We start from the raw sequence: 14,970 nt of genomic DNA, 5'->3' as shown, positions 1-14,970 counted from the left end.
AGATGTGTGGAAGAGAGTGACTGTGACAAAGAGCCGTCCATTATGAGGCCTGTCCCACCCAGCACACAGCCAATTGGCTACAACCATATGATGTGTAAATGTCACTCACTGTAGAAATTAGCCATTGGTGTCCAACAGCATTACAGACTATGTGGTGTAAGTGCTAGCTGTGCAACATGACTACACAAGGCAGTAGTCATCTAGCAGCTGTATACACGTACCTGCGGAATATAACCCTGCATGTGCCTGCATGTGGTGTGTAACCTCTAGATGAAAGGGTTATGGCCCATGCACGCACACTGTCATCCCCATAGCGCTACTATGACAAGCCTGCTGATGTCATCCACTTAAAAATACACCTTTGGTAATGGAGTAGCCCAGTATTCACTGTGGCATGTAATAAGACTGTGCAATGCTGTAGTGTGATAAACCAGCTATGTAGGAGTTCTAATCCCAGACATGGCAACTGTGTGTGTGTGTGTGTGTGTGTGTGTGTGTGTGTGTGTGTGTGTGTGTGTGTGTGTGTGTGTGTGTGTGTCTGTGTGTGTGTGTGTGTGTGTGTGTCTGTCTGTCTGTGTAGGGAGCAATGCTTTTTAGGCTAGTCATACTCATTACAATTCAAATGCCCTAAATTGGCAAGCCTGCTGATGGCATTCACAGTGAAATACACATTTGGGAAAAGTGTAGCCCAGTAATCTCTGCAGTGCATCCTATAACTGTGATAAACTAGTTAGGTAGGAGCTATAATCCCAGACATGGTTAGTGTGTGTTTGCATGCATGTCTTTGTCTTTGTAGGGAGCAATGTTTTTAGGCTAGTCACACTCACTACAATTCAAATGCCCTACTTTGGCAAGGCTGCTGATGTCATTCACTGTGAAATACACCTTTGGGAAAGGTGTAGCCCAGTAATCTCTGTTGTGCATCCTATAACTGCGTAATGCTGTAGTGTGATAAACTAGTTAGGTAGGAGATTTAATCCCAGACACGGCAACTGTGTGTGTGTGTGTGTGTGTGTGTGTGTGTGTGTGTGTGTGTGTGTGTGTGTGTGTGTGAGTGAGTGTCTCTGTCTGTGTAAGGTGCAATGCTTTTTATGCTAGTCACACTTTTGGGAAAGGTGTAGCCCAGTAATCTCCATGGCACATCCTATAACAGTGTAATGCTGTAGTGTGATAAACTAGTTAGGTGGGAGTTCTAATCCCAGAGATGGAAACTGTGTGCTTGTGTGTGTGTTTCTGTTGGTGTAGGGAGCAATGATTGTTAGGCTAGTCACACACACTTCAATTCAAATGCCCCACTTTGGTAAGACTGCTGATGTCATTCACTGTGAAATACACCTTTGGGAAAGTGTAGCAAAGTAATCTCTGTGGTGTGTCCTATAACAGTGTAATGCTGTAGTGTAATATAGCACTTTGGTATGGGTTCTATTCCCACATATGGCAAGTGTGGATGTTTGTGTGTTACTTTGGCTGTGTAAGGAGCAATGCTTTTTAGGCTAGTCACACTAACTACAAATCAAATGCCCTACTTTGGCAAGCCTGCTGATGTCAGTCTCTGTGAAATACACCTTTGGGAAAAGTGCAGCACAGTAATCTATGGCTTGTCCTATAACTGCATAATGCTGTAGCGTGATAATCTAGTTAGGTAGGAGTTCTAATCCCAGACATGACAACTTTGTGTGTGTGTGTGTTTCTGTCTGTGTAGTGAGCAATGCTTTTTAGGCTAGTCACACTCACTACAATTCAATTGCCCTACTTTGGTAAGGCTGCTGATGTCATTCACTATGAAATACACCTTTGAGAAAGGTGTAGTCCAATAATCTCCTTGGTGCATCCTATAACTGCATAATGCTGTAGTGTGATAACCTAGTTAGGTAGGAGTTCTAATCCCACACATGGCAACTGTGTGTCTCTGAGTGTGTCAGGAGCAATGCTTTTTAGACTAGTCACACACACTGCAATTCAAATACCCCACTTTGGCAAGGTTGCTGTCATTCACTGTGAAATGCACCTTTGAAAAAAATGTAGCTCAGTAATCTCCACGGCGTGACCTATAACTGTAATGCTGTAGTATGATAAATTAGTTAGATAGGCATTCTAATCCCCATGGCATTTATGTGTGTGTCCCTGTCTGTGTAGGGAGCAATGCATTTTAGGTTAGTCACACACATTACAATTCAAATGCCCCACTTTGGCAAGGCTGCTGATGTCATTCACTGTGAAATACACCTTTGGAAAAGTATAGCCCAGTTATCTCTGTGGTGCGTCCTATAATAGTGTAATTCTGTAGTGTGATATAGTACTTTGGCAGGCGTTCTAGTTTCACACATGGCAAGTGTGGCCGTTTCATTGTAGGGAGCAATGATTTTTAGGCTAGTCACACTCACTACACACTCACTACAATTCAAAAACCCTACTTTGGCAAGCCTGCTGATGTCATTCACTGTGAAATACACCTTTGGGGAAGGACTACTCCAGTAATCTCCATGGTGCATCCTATAGCTGCATAATGCTGTAGTGTTGTAGTGTCATAAGCTACTTAAGTAGGAGTTCTAATCCCATACATGGCAGGTGTGTGTGTGTCTGTGTGTGTGTGTGTGTCTGTGTGTGTGTGTATCTATGTGTCTGTGTGTCTGTGTGTCTGTGTTTGTCATTCGTATCCTGTGTGGAGGTGGCTGTGAGTGTGTAACAACTGGACTCATTGTGGAGCGGGTTTTGCAAAGTTCTTATATTGTGGCCCTATTGTATGTCACAATGTCCACCTTTCAAGGATAACAGATGTGAAATAGCCAAGAGGCTGGAGTGGCAATCCATACACCTACATGTGACATCAAGGCCTGGTGAACAAAGTTAGCAACACATGTATTACACAGAGAACACTCTCAACCCATGTCTCATACACAAACACACTGCCTAGGCAACAACTGCTATGTTGTCAGTACCCTGCATATTGCCCACAGATAGTAACCATGGTGTGATTTCAGTAGACGGCAGAGGGCATGGCACCCTGTCCATCAGTAAAATATGCACATGTATGCAGACAGTGTGCCTTCACTATGTTCCCCACTGGATGCCTGCAACACCGGTGGTGCCATCAAATGTGACCCACAAAGGACATACAATGCCTTATACACATGCCCTGTATGGACAGATGCCACTGACACCAGGGAATACCTATATCATGCTATCAATGTAGATGCAGGGTCAACCTGCTGTCCATTACCTGTTCCAGGTACATGAGGCCAGGACAGGCACATTTGATTATAAGAATCTGTGTACACAACATGGGGCAGACACCCCAGGTACAGTTCCACATGTCACTGTACATGCATGTGGGATGTGTGCACATCACAGACAGTGTCCATGTCATGGACTAAAGAACACAAACATGACAAGCACTGAACAGCAATGGCCATACACACAATGGCTACCCAGGTGACTGCTTGGTGAAGACAATACTCACCTATGTGGGCCAATCCAGACAGTACACCCCAGAGCCGCACTGCAGACCATTATCATGTGAACTGATGACAAGGTATACCCTTCAAATAGCCGTGTATAGCCTTTTGGCACAGTCAAACACTATGCACCCATGAAGCAATGAACACATGCATGTCAGTACTGGCACCCTGTGTCTGTGTGTGTTGTGTATGATACTTTTGGCTACATTCACACTCACTACAACCCCCATTGGCAGACTGAAACATGCTGTCTGATGTCAGACACCTCCACATACCCTTTGACCATATAACCTCTGGATAACCACTGTGGTGCATGTGATACCTGCATAGTACTATATTGTGGAAAACTAACTAGTGAGGAAGTGTATTCCTGACCCTGCCAAGTGTGTCAGTGTGTGGGAGTCCCTGGGAGAGTGTGGCTGTGTTGACGCTGACACCTGTTCATGTGGACAGGCACATGTACTACACCCACCGTATTGCTACCATATGACTGCTGCAGATGTCACTCACCATTACATATATGTTTGGAGAGCTACTTAACATGAAAGCTATGTGGCACATCCAATAACTACATAGACATATGATAGCAATACATAGTCAGTCAGGGGATTGAAACCCTCTACTGGTAGGTGTGTGACACAAACATGCTTAGGTTTTACTCTCCTACCCCCTCCCTGACTTAACCTTGCCTCTGTCTGCCTCTCTCACTATCTCTATGGTGAATGTGAAGAACTACACCTGCTTTGCTTAGGCAGCAGCATGTGTTTTGTAAGTGATGCTCATGATCAGCTGATGGCCTCTGCATGAATTGCAGCCATCCTCTAGCTGATTGCATGTGGAACAGCTGTGGTAACATTCCCATAGCCAATTGCATGGAAACACATTCCAATGTCTAGGAACATCATGTTGGTGTTGGTCCTTTTCATTCACTGTGGGCAGGACCTAGATATGGTGTTTGGCAAACAGCATCACAGCTGGATTAGGGATTTACCTCTAACAACACAAATTGTTGAAACAGGCTAACACACAGGAGGGGGATGTGCCTGACATGACTACAGAATATAAGTGTTGCTATTCTGCATTTGGAATAAGGTTGGTTTAACAGGGTGTGTGTAGATATGACTGGTCTACATGTTTTAATACCTGTCATGACAGTGCTATGTTTCTGAGGACCTCCCCCCATCTGTAGGGTCATCTGCAGAATGGGCAGTGTGTGGTGCCTTTTGTTTCTTGTGTTGCTTACAGAGCACCTATCTATGAACTGCAGAAGCATAGTGTGAGGACTGCAGTCAGTACATGGTGGCAGCCATGATAGTTACTGACTTCATATCCCTCATAGGACATATGTCACAACAAACCCTGTTACAACAGCAAATGTATTAGGTTATCACAGCAACATGTCAATACTGACCCTGTGTTTGTGCCTCCAGCCACAACTCTGTCAACCTTTGTATATATGCAGTAAGAGGTGCATATGTTCTGTACACCATCATTTATTGACATCATATCTGATAACAAGCCAGTGAGATATCAGACTGCTACACATGTTATGTATAGTAGGGGTTATATTTGAGGAAATAACATGGGCATTCTGTGGTTGTGTGTACAGTACTGAGGTCTGTGTACGTATGTTGATTGTCAACAGTGTGTGTATTGTGAATATGCACCTTATTGTTCTTGGTCCTGCTCTATCTGATGTTACATGCTGCTCCACTGTATTTTACCCTATTGGCTTACATGTTTGGAAGGCCAAACACACACATATCCCATAACACAGACAGGCATTGGACCACATTGTGTAGTGGTCCAGTATATGTAGGGTTAGTGTGTGAGTGGCACATATGAGGATGGTGTTGATCAGATAGTCCATATACTGTAATATTACGCTAGCTTACCATATGTGGCTGTGTTCACATTGGTTGCGGTTATGCACTTTCACACAGGTGTCTGTTACTCTGTGCTGTGACATGCCTGTAGAGCCTGCTATATATGCAGGTCCATGTGTATTCCCCCATAGGAAATGTAGGCCAGTGTTGCGGCAGTCTGCCTGTAGCCTGCACAGTTCTTTGTTACATGCCTAGCAGCTTAGTGTACATACCCAGTGTGGTGTTATGTCCAGATACTTTGCAGATGTACTGTTGCCAGGCCACCATAACAGTCATGTATGTCAGACAAAGCAGTGGGATGCTGTACAGATGTATGTCACTAACTACTGGACAGTATGTGGCCATGGCACCTCTGTACCAGTGGTTATTATGTGTCAGGACAGAAAGGGGTGTGTGAATGCTAACCTATGGCAGCAAATGTATACCAGTATTTATGTGATATACCCATATACATGGCTGTTAGCATCCACACTGTCAGGCTTGGGCTACACAATTGTGGAAGTAAAGGCAATTGTTCAATATTAATCAATACTATGCTAGCAGTGGTACTGTACTATGATGTCCTTAGGATGTCTGTCAGTAGCCAATGGCACACATGTTAAAAGCAGATGTGACCTCCCAGACACAACATGTCTGTAAACACAACCCCTATTACAGTAGCAATAGTCTATATAGATATATATACCTGCTATACATACCTGACATCCCCTTGCACTAAGAGGCTGAGACTATTGAGGCTGAGGTAGGGCACCAATCCATGTTCAGAACATATGGTGAACCTATATGTATATATAATTATCCATATATCTATATAGATATATACACATATACATATCAACATGCATAGATGGATATGTATATGTACACACACACACACACACACACACACACACACACACACACACACACACACACACATATATATATATATATATATATATATATATAAACACTCAGATATGTACATATACACAGCAATATATGTCTACACATATACAGATAGAGATGCATATGCACATATACATATGGATATCTAGATATATATTGACAGTAATAGGTATAACAGAATAGATATGTATGCATATATAGTTATATATATCTACATATATATCTACATAAATAGGCATATGTGTACACATAGGATGTGCATGCACATATAACAATAAATACATATATATATATATATATATATATATATATATATATATATATATATATATATATATATATTTGTGTGTGTGTGTGTGTGTGTGTTTGTGTGTGTGTACATACAAAGAGATGTATACATGGCCATAAATATGTTGCACTATACAGATGTGTATACAGACATATGTATGAATATACATGCGTATGTACATGTACACATCTATCAACCTATTATATGTATATATCCATATTCCTGTCATGTGTAAACCTCACGGTTGTGTATACCCTCCAAGATATATCTCACTATATGTATCTGCTATATGTACATTATGATAAAACAACATATGTGATGCAACAGTCATATTAATAACAAGGGCTACACAATTGTGGAAGTAAAGGCAATTGTTCAATGCTAATCAATATGTGTATTGACAGCTATATTGGAAAAACAACAGCTGTTTTCACAGTGGTCATGGTGCAGTGGTTACGTGTTGTGACTATAGTGTACAGGGTCCTGAGTTCAAGACCTGCAATGGTTGTTCATTTTGTTGCTGGGCAGGACAAGGGTTGTCGGATACAGAGTGGTTAAGGCAGTTTTGAGCAACTTGTGAACTCGTTTGCGCGGGTTTGCACGAAGCTAAGTGGTGCTAAGCTACGTGTAAATGTACTGGTGCTTACACAGTGTAGGCTTCGCTTACCAGTGTGCAAATCAGCTTAGCTGTTATATTGCAGCAATGTTGGTACCTGCTAAGCATGGCTCAGCCCTGGTAACCAGTACTCACAACCCAGTCTGATAACATAGCAGGGTAATGACATCTTTAATAACTGTATGTAATGCCATGTACAATACATGTGCCTATGTGCTGTCATTACAGTAGCAAGGGGTGTGAGCGTCATGTGTGGGACACAGATGTATATGAGGCCTGTACAGCACTGTTATCCATGTGAATGTGTTACATACAGGGGTAGTACCCCAGGGTACGTGCTGTCACTCTGGCATGTAGTTTACCATGGTGGTACTACTGTTGACAGTGCTTACCCAGGCAAGAGTAGAATGCTAAATGTAGTACTGACAGCAGGCACACCTGCAGGCATAGCTGGACTCTGAGGCCTCCCTGTTGTATCCCTGGAATGTGAGCTGTATCACAGTATATAACCCCTACTGTGTAATGATCCGATATGTGGAATGTAACTGTAGACTACCGTCTGTACAGCACATGTTAGTGAGAGCTCCTGAAATGTAGTTATGGCATACATATTGTTGTTAAACATCTATCTGTCAACACATTCATCCTACTGCATAGCTACTTGTCAAGCTGATGTCTGTCATCCCCTGTACAGATGTGCAGATGGCAGGTATCCAGCTTGGATATGTACAGGCAACCTAAGCTTCATTGACACTGACATGCCTGCCCAGCTGTGTAAGAACTGGCACATATTGGAGATAACACCCTGTATGCACCACATGCCACGGGTACCTCCACTACACTACCACAGTCAACAGAACATGCTTGAGTACAGGTCTCCATCACAGACACTAACCATGTGTTGTAATGCATGTTGCATACATGTCAACTTAATTACCTCAGTGGCTATGTGCAGGAAGCACCTGGAGGATTGGCGGATGCATGTCACTCTCACCCTGAGGGTCACCACAGTAGCATCTGTTGATAGATTGCCTGTTGCCACATGGCAGGTGGCAGGATTGCACTGTACACACAACCCCTACACAAACCATCTCTTCTTGGACAATAGCCAGGTACACAGCTATGACCACCTGCAGCGATGCACCCCAGTAATGACACGTGTACATGTGCATGACTGAGTATAGCAGTGTCTGGGTGTTAGCACACCTGTACTTAGGAATTCCATGAGGGCCTTCACAACCACCACAACACCCATTGCCATAGTCAGTTGTGGCTGCTGCTGTATGGGACATTACATGTACCCTGTTAAGCTCCTCTCCATACCGGCTACATGAGCCTTGCAGTGCCAGCACAACAGTGTTGTACAAATGGGTTGATAATCATGGGGTACCCATTGTGTTCTGGCAAGTGTGTGCATGTGTGCATGTCTGTATATCTGTAGGATACAGCATTCCAAGGCCACATACTCCTATTACAATACCCATTACCACACAGTAGTACAGATAGTGTTGTTGCTACCCATAGGTGAGGCATGACAATGCAACACCCTACTATGCATGTGGCATGTGCATTAGATGCATATCCCTGTAGTACCACTGTTGGGATATATAATGGGTTGCATCGCAGTCTGGCCAGTGTGTGATGGTGCGTATGTCAGAGTGTCATCATGGGTTTCTGGGACTGCAATATCCACTGGGGGATGTGGGTGATGTGTACACTGTCATTACACCAAGGTACACCCTGTATATGTCCCATGTACCACGTTATGGTTACAGCTGTCACCATCAACCATACAAGTAACTGATACCACAATCCAGGCCAGTTATGCATGTGCTGTGTGCAGCCTACCTGTAATACATTGGACACATGATCAAGTTAGTTAGCAGTGATAGGGCCAGGTTTCTCGGACGTGTGTCTGCCTGTTATATGTCTGTTAATGTGTATATGAAGGTATGTCATACTATGTATTGTCCATATACACCCATTACAACCCCCATTAGCATACTGTACATGTCTGGGAATGTTCTGCATGTAACATGTAGCCTGGAGCACACCTCACCCTAAACACTGTGTGGTGTGTGCAATGGAAGCCACACACTTCAGTATCAATACATACCTAGGTAGGGGTCTAGTCGCAGTGTTGCCAAGTAAGAGTGTGCCTGTATGTGGATGGGTCTAAATCAGGTTGCAGATTATACATGCCCCAGCTGGACACCTGTCCATGTGGCACAGGCAATAATTGTTACACAAACCTGTGACATGTGTTCAACTGTACCCCAGTTATGTCACAACCATGGTTTCAGCACAGTGCCATACCCCATTGTGGAATATGACTGCAGACCATCCTCGTACTGACACATGTACACCTACAACACAAATGGATAACATTATAGAGACCACAATCAACCAGTGTTACTAACAGCTATAATACATCATTACTGGATGGCTACACTATCTGGCATATATGCATTACACTTTACTCCTAGCATGTTACACTGCAGTACTGTGGTACACTGTAGTACAATCACTGTGTGCATCAGAACCATATTAGCCTGTCCCTGCATTGGTGGTATGGATGACCGGGATGTGGCACAGGTATCATATGCACAGGGTGTGTTGTTGGTTTGCCAGAGGCTGAGAGTGGGCTATATATTTGACACCATGTGTGTGGGTGATGGGTGTAATGAAGTAAACTGGGCATGGTGATGTGGTGTGTTTAGGTATGAGGTTGCCCTAGGTGTGTTTGTATAGTGTGTGGATATGCATCCATACAATTCTGCCATGTGGCTGCCCTACATAGGTGTTTATGGACAGCTCCAGACCATACCTGGCAGTAGGTGCAGTTCACTGCCTCCGGCCATGGAACAAGTGTACTGTGCCTGCCAGGGGCTCCATAGGCATGTCCAGGTACAGGCCTCAATGTGCTCTCACCTGATGATGACAAATAACCGCTGAAACCAGGTCCCTCCTGGGACTGGCCAGGACTACGTGCTTGTGGCCTGCTGAGGAATGATGTGGACAGCATCCGCCCTCCTGCAATGCTGGGGCTGGTACTGCCACTACAGGAGCCCCTTGGTGTCCTAGCACATCCACGTTGACTGCCAGCTCTTGGTGTTGCTGGCCTCCATCCATGCGGCCATTGCTGCACTCCTAACACACATTCAAACATGGACAAACCACGGTTGATGAGGGCCATCATCTCACCAGACCATCCATCCATGAGCTTAGTTAACACACGGATGACACCAGACAGTCCACGGGAGTTGTCACTTGCAGATGTGAGAGCAGCCCTCTGCAGTCTCAGGCCCTGTTTGATGTAACATTCTGTACATGCCTGCACCGCCATGACAGCCTGAAACATGCGCCTGCTGGTACCGGCTGTGTCGCATCTGCCAGGGGCATGATGACCAGTGGCCCTACCATGAGCACCATGGGACATCTGCCTTTGTGGTGCCCTGCTGGACATCCAGCTATGCCTGCTGTGACCAGACCCAGTAGGGATGGTCACCACACTTCCCTGTGCACTGCCACCAAATGCCAGCTGCCCCTCTTCTATGGCCACTGGTGATGGGGTATGTATAGTCACTGAAACTGTGTGCGGGGTTGGGATGGCTAAAAGGGGTATGTCAAATGATGGCACTTTTTCGGCCCCTGACAACCCCACCTGTGCCTCAACAGTACAATCATCATCTTTGGTGTCTGTATGGACACCAACATCAGATTGCATGCAGGAGGGACGCTGACCCACCTCTCCACCTGTGGGGGAAAACAATAAATACAACTTAAAACGTGTACAGCATTGCATAACAGTATATATACACACACACACACAGACACACACAGACACACACACACACACACACACACACACACACACACACACACGCACACACACACACAAACATACACACGCATCACCTTAATACCTACCTGTCTGTGACTTTACAGATGGTCCCACTATATATTTCCATGTGTTCCCCATCCTGCATCACACTTGGTAACATACACTCATTGATACCACTCATTAATGTATCAGTTCTCTAAATGCCTAGACAACTGATCACAACACAGATCTGTTACTACATTACCTGCCTGACCTGTGTGCAGTGGTTTTAAATGGCCTCACTGCTGTCATTCAGTGTTCATGCTGTGTATGTCTGAACATCATGAGCATGGCCCCATATGTGGGGGCTACTATGTTCACTCCATAATACTATGTTCACTCCATAATATCACACACTGTAATGTCATGTGTATGTATTGCTCAGTACATGCCAGCTATACTGCTCAATCAGCCTATCATGTGACAAATGCAATATATGGATGCACTCTCTGGTGTTGACTAATAATTCCCCAATGCATCTGTAGTGCTGCATTTGTGAGTTGTCAGTCACCTCTCTGCTGAATGCGATATTAATGGTATACCTGGTGTCTACCTTCCCTCTCAATGCCTGTTCCATGCTACAGACCTTATTATACTATCAGCTGTCCTGTGATTACATACATGACACGTATTCCTGGTGTGTAATGTGGCAGTCCATGTCCATGTACTGCATGATCCCAAAGGGAGGTACTGCTGTATGAACAACCCCATAATCACACATGTGCATACATGGCCACCTACACAAACATACACACATGCACACACGCATCCTGCATTCAACAACCTCCCTCCACTTCACTAGACAAACTAATTACCCACCAGGATGCACACACACACACACACACACACACACACACACACACACACACACACACACACACACACACACACACACATACAAGTGAGGTTGTATAATGATAGTACACACAGTCTTTCTATTACCCATCTGTCAGCATGCATAACATCTAAAAAAAAAAACAAAATGAACCAAACCACGGCAATAAGAAGGCATATAATTCCAATAAATAAATGTTTAAGGTTAGCGCTTTCAGAGTTCACAATGACTGCTTCATCAGACAAATTCACAGTATTGCTGTGCACCTGTTCTGCACCCTGCCATGTACTGTGCACCACATCCTACAGGTGTACAACCCACTGCTGAATGTGTAGTACTGTGTCAGTTATGTCAGCTTTCATGCTCATAGCCCCTATGTTTTTAGCAACACATATCTGGGATGATATGTGGACAGATGTCATTTGTGAATGTCTGATGTCTGATTTACAGCTCTCAATGTCAGTGGACAATGTATGACCAATACAATACTATTACACTGATAGCCATCAGAGCATACCATGGCTATGGGGGGTGTACATACCCTTATTGATATGACGCACCATTCCTTGATCTGCCATGGGACCACATCACCACATATATTAACAGTACATGAGCGCGATATGTGATATATGTCCTGTACTTTCACATGCAGTGTCTATGGAATGTGTTAGGTGTGCAGATGCTGACCACGATGCATACACTCCATGTGGCATATGTGTGCACACCCTTATCATGATGGTTTGTTGCACATATTGTTATGTGTACTACAGCACTCACTACTCCTGGCAGGGGTATACTAGTGTGGGCCATCAGCAATTGCCAGTGTATGTTCAGTCTGCCCTACACATGTCCCCCTAATCTGCATGATTGCAAGGTCTACTCATGTGCACATCCCTTGGTATTCACACACTGCCGTCACTATTGCTGTGGGGGTAGGGTTACATCTGCTACAGTTCCTGAACCTGACAATGTGCAGATACACCCATTCTTAGCATCCTTAGGATCCATGCTGCAGTGCACTGGTGTGTCATGCTGACACACCCCCTTACCTTCAGTCTTTTTGCAAAGGCTTGACAAGTAAGGCTTACACATGTGTCAGTTTGCAGTGTCTCATACACTGAACACCACATGTTACAGCCTAGTCCCAGCTGATAATGTAGACCACAGTAATACGTTATGCCACAGTGTAACTTTGCAAGAGCTGCCATTGTCCTACAATTATATACACTGGTGTTGCACTGTATACGGATGTTGTTCTGAACATGTATCTACTGTAGGCCATGTCTCCCACCATTATGTTACTCCCTGTGGACACATTCTGCAATGACAGGATGTTAGTTATCTTGCAGGTCTCTGACATACCCTTACAATACCCCATCATTGTCACCACTGTGATGCCATGCATTTAACAGCAACAATATGTGCACATGCACAGCATGCATTCAGGGTTGGTGTGTTAGATGTGTTCATGGAATATACCATATCCATTACATGCCTGGTGTATTGGCAAGAATCTACATAAACCATACTCACCAGCTACAGGCTGCTGTCTTGGTGGTATACCGGAGGGGCCTACATAAGAGGTTGACAGATGCAAAGTCAGTGGCCACAACTATGGCATTGCTACAGGGTGGGTGCAGCATTACAGTACATCAACAGTACATGTCTACAATACTATCACATATGCACATCTGTTTATCGCTACTAAGCAGCAACAAACTATATCTATGACATGTCAAACCTTTTGATAACTTCACAGTTCTCACTCAAACTTCTTTGACAGGGGGCCCGGTTTTAGGATGTATTTCATGTGGTCATTGTGTATATTGTATGCGGGTTTCACATACCCGGGAATTTACTAGTAAAAATACCTCTGAGATCTTTGAAATCAAATTTTGGGCTAATTGTAGCACTAAGTGGGTCATCTATTTGGTGACCTGCACTTGTTCTGCCTTTTATGTGGGGCAGACTTCCAGATCTTTTCGGTTGAGAATTTGTGAACATCTCAGTGATATTAAGAATAAACGTCCTAACAAATATAAACATAGTTTGAAACATAAAACAGCTTCTTTTAAGTTTGTGATTATTGACCATATAAAAGGTATTTGCAGAGACCAAGATAATTGGCATGAGCTGCTTAATTTTAAAGAAAGGAAATGGATAGTCAAACTTGTAGCCCTGTTTCCACCTGGTCTGAATGAACAATTTTGATTTATTGTTTAACTATTTTGATTGGTTCTTGTGTTATTTACCAGTCATATATATATCTATGTACTGGATTGTATCTGTTTTTACTGTTTGTATCCACTGAAGAAGGCTCTGTTGAGCCAAAACCGGTTTGGACACTTGATTTGGTTGCTTATGCCACCCAGGGGATTTTTCTTCTGGGCTGAATAAACTGTTGTTTTCACCTTCCACACTTGCTGCCTTAGTTTTGTGGATTTGTGTTTTTCTGCCGTGCAAGGGTTTTACGTGCATCTATGGTTGAATTGTTTTTCACATTCTGCAATGACAGGATGTTAGTTATCCTGCAGGTCTCTAACATGCCCTTACAATACCCCATCATTGTCACAAACCGTGATGCCATGCATTTAACAGCAACAATATGTGCACATGCACAGCATGCATTCAGGGTTGGTGTGTTAGATGTGTGCATGGAATATACCATATCCATTACATGCCTGGTGTATTGGCAAGAATCTACATAAACCATACTCACCAGCTACAGGCTGCTGTCTTGGTGGTATACCGGAGGGGCCTACATAAGAGGTTGACAGATGCAAAGTCAGTGGCCACAACTATGGCATTGCTACAGGGTGGGTGCAGCATTACAGTACATCAACAGTACATGTCTACAATACTATCACATATGCACATCTGTTTATCGCTACTATGCAGCAACAAACTATATCTATGACATGTCAGATATGCATGATCTACTTGTACAGATGTGGATGTATACACAACAGTGGTCTACTGACATGCCCTGTGGCCTTACCTGCCCGCTCCTTGGCCAGTGTGTGGGTAGCACCCACCTCCACAAAGGTGTCCGGCAATTGGTGGCTATGCAGAATGGCAGGTGCCACAAGACTGGCTAGGAGCTCCTCCACATGTG

Source organism: Protopterus annectens, chromosome 1.part1, assembly GCF_019279795.1.
Source record: "Protopterus annectens isolate FY-2018-M chromosome 1.part1, PAN1.0, whole genome shotgun sequence".
Classification (NCBI taxonomy): domain Eukaryota; kingdom Metazoa; phylum Chordata; order Ceratodontiformes; family Protopteridae; genus Protopterus; species Protopterus annectens.
This window is presented reverse-complemented; position numbering follows the sequence as displayed.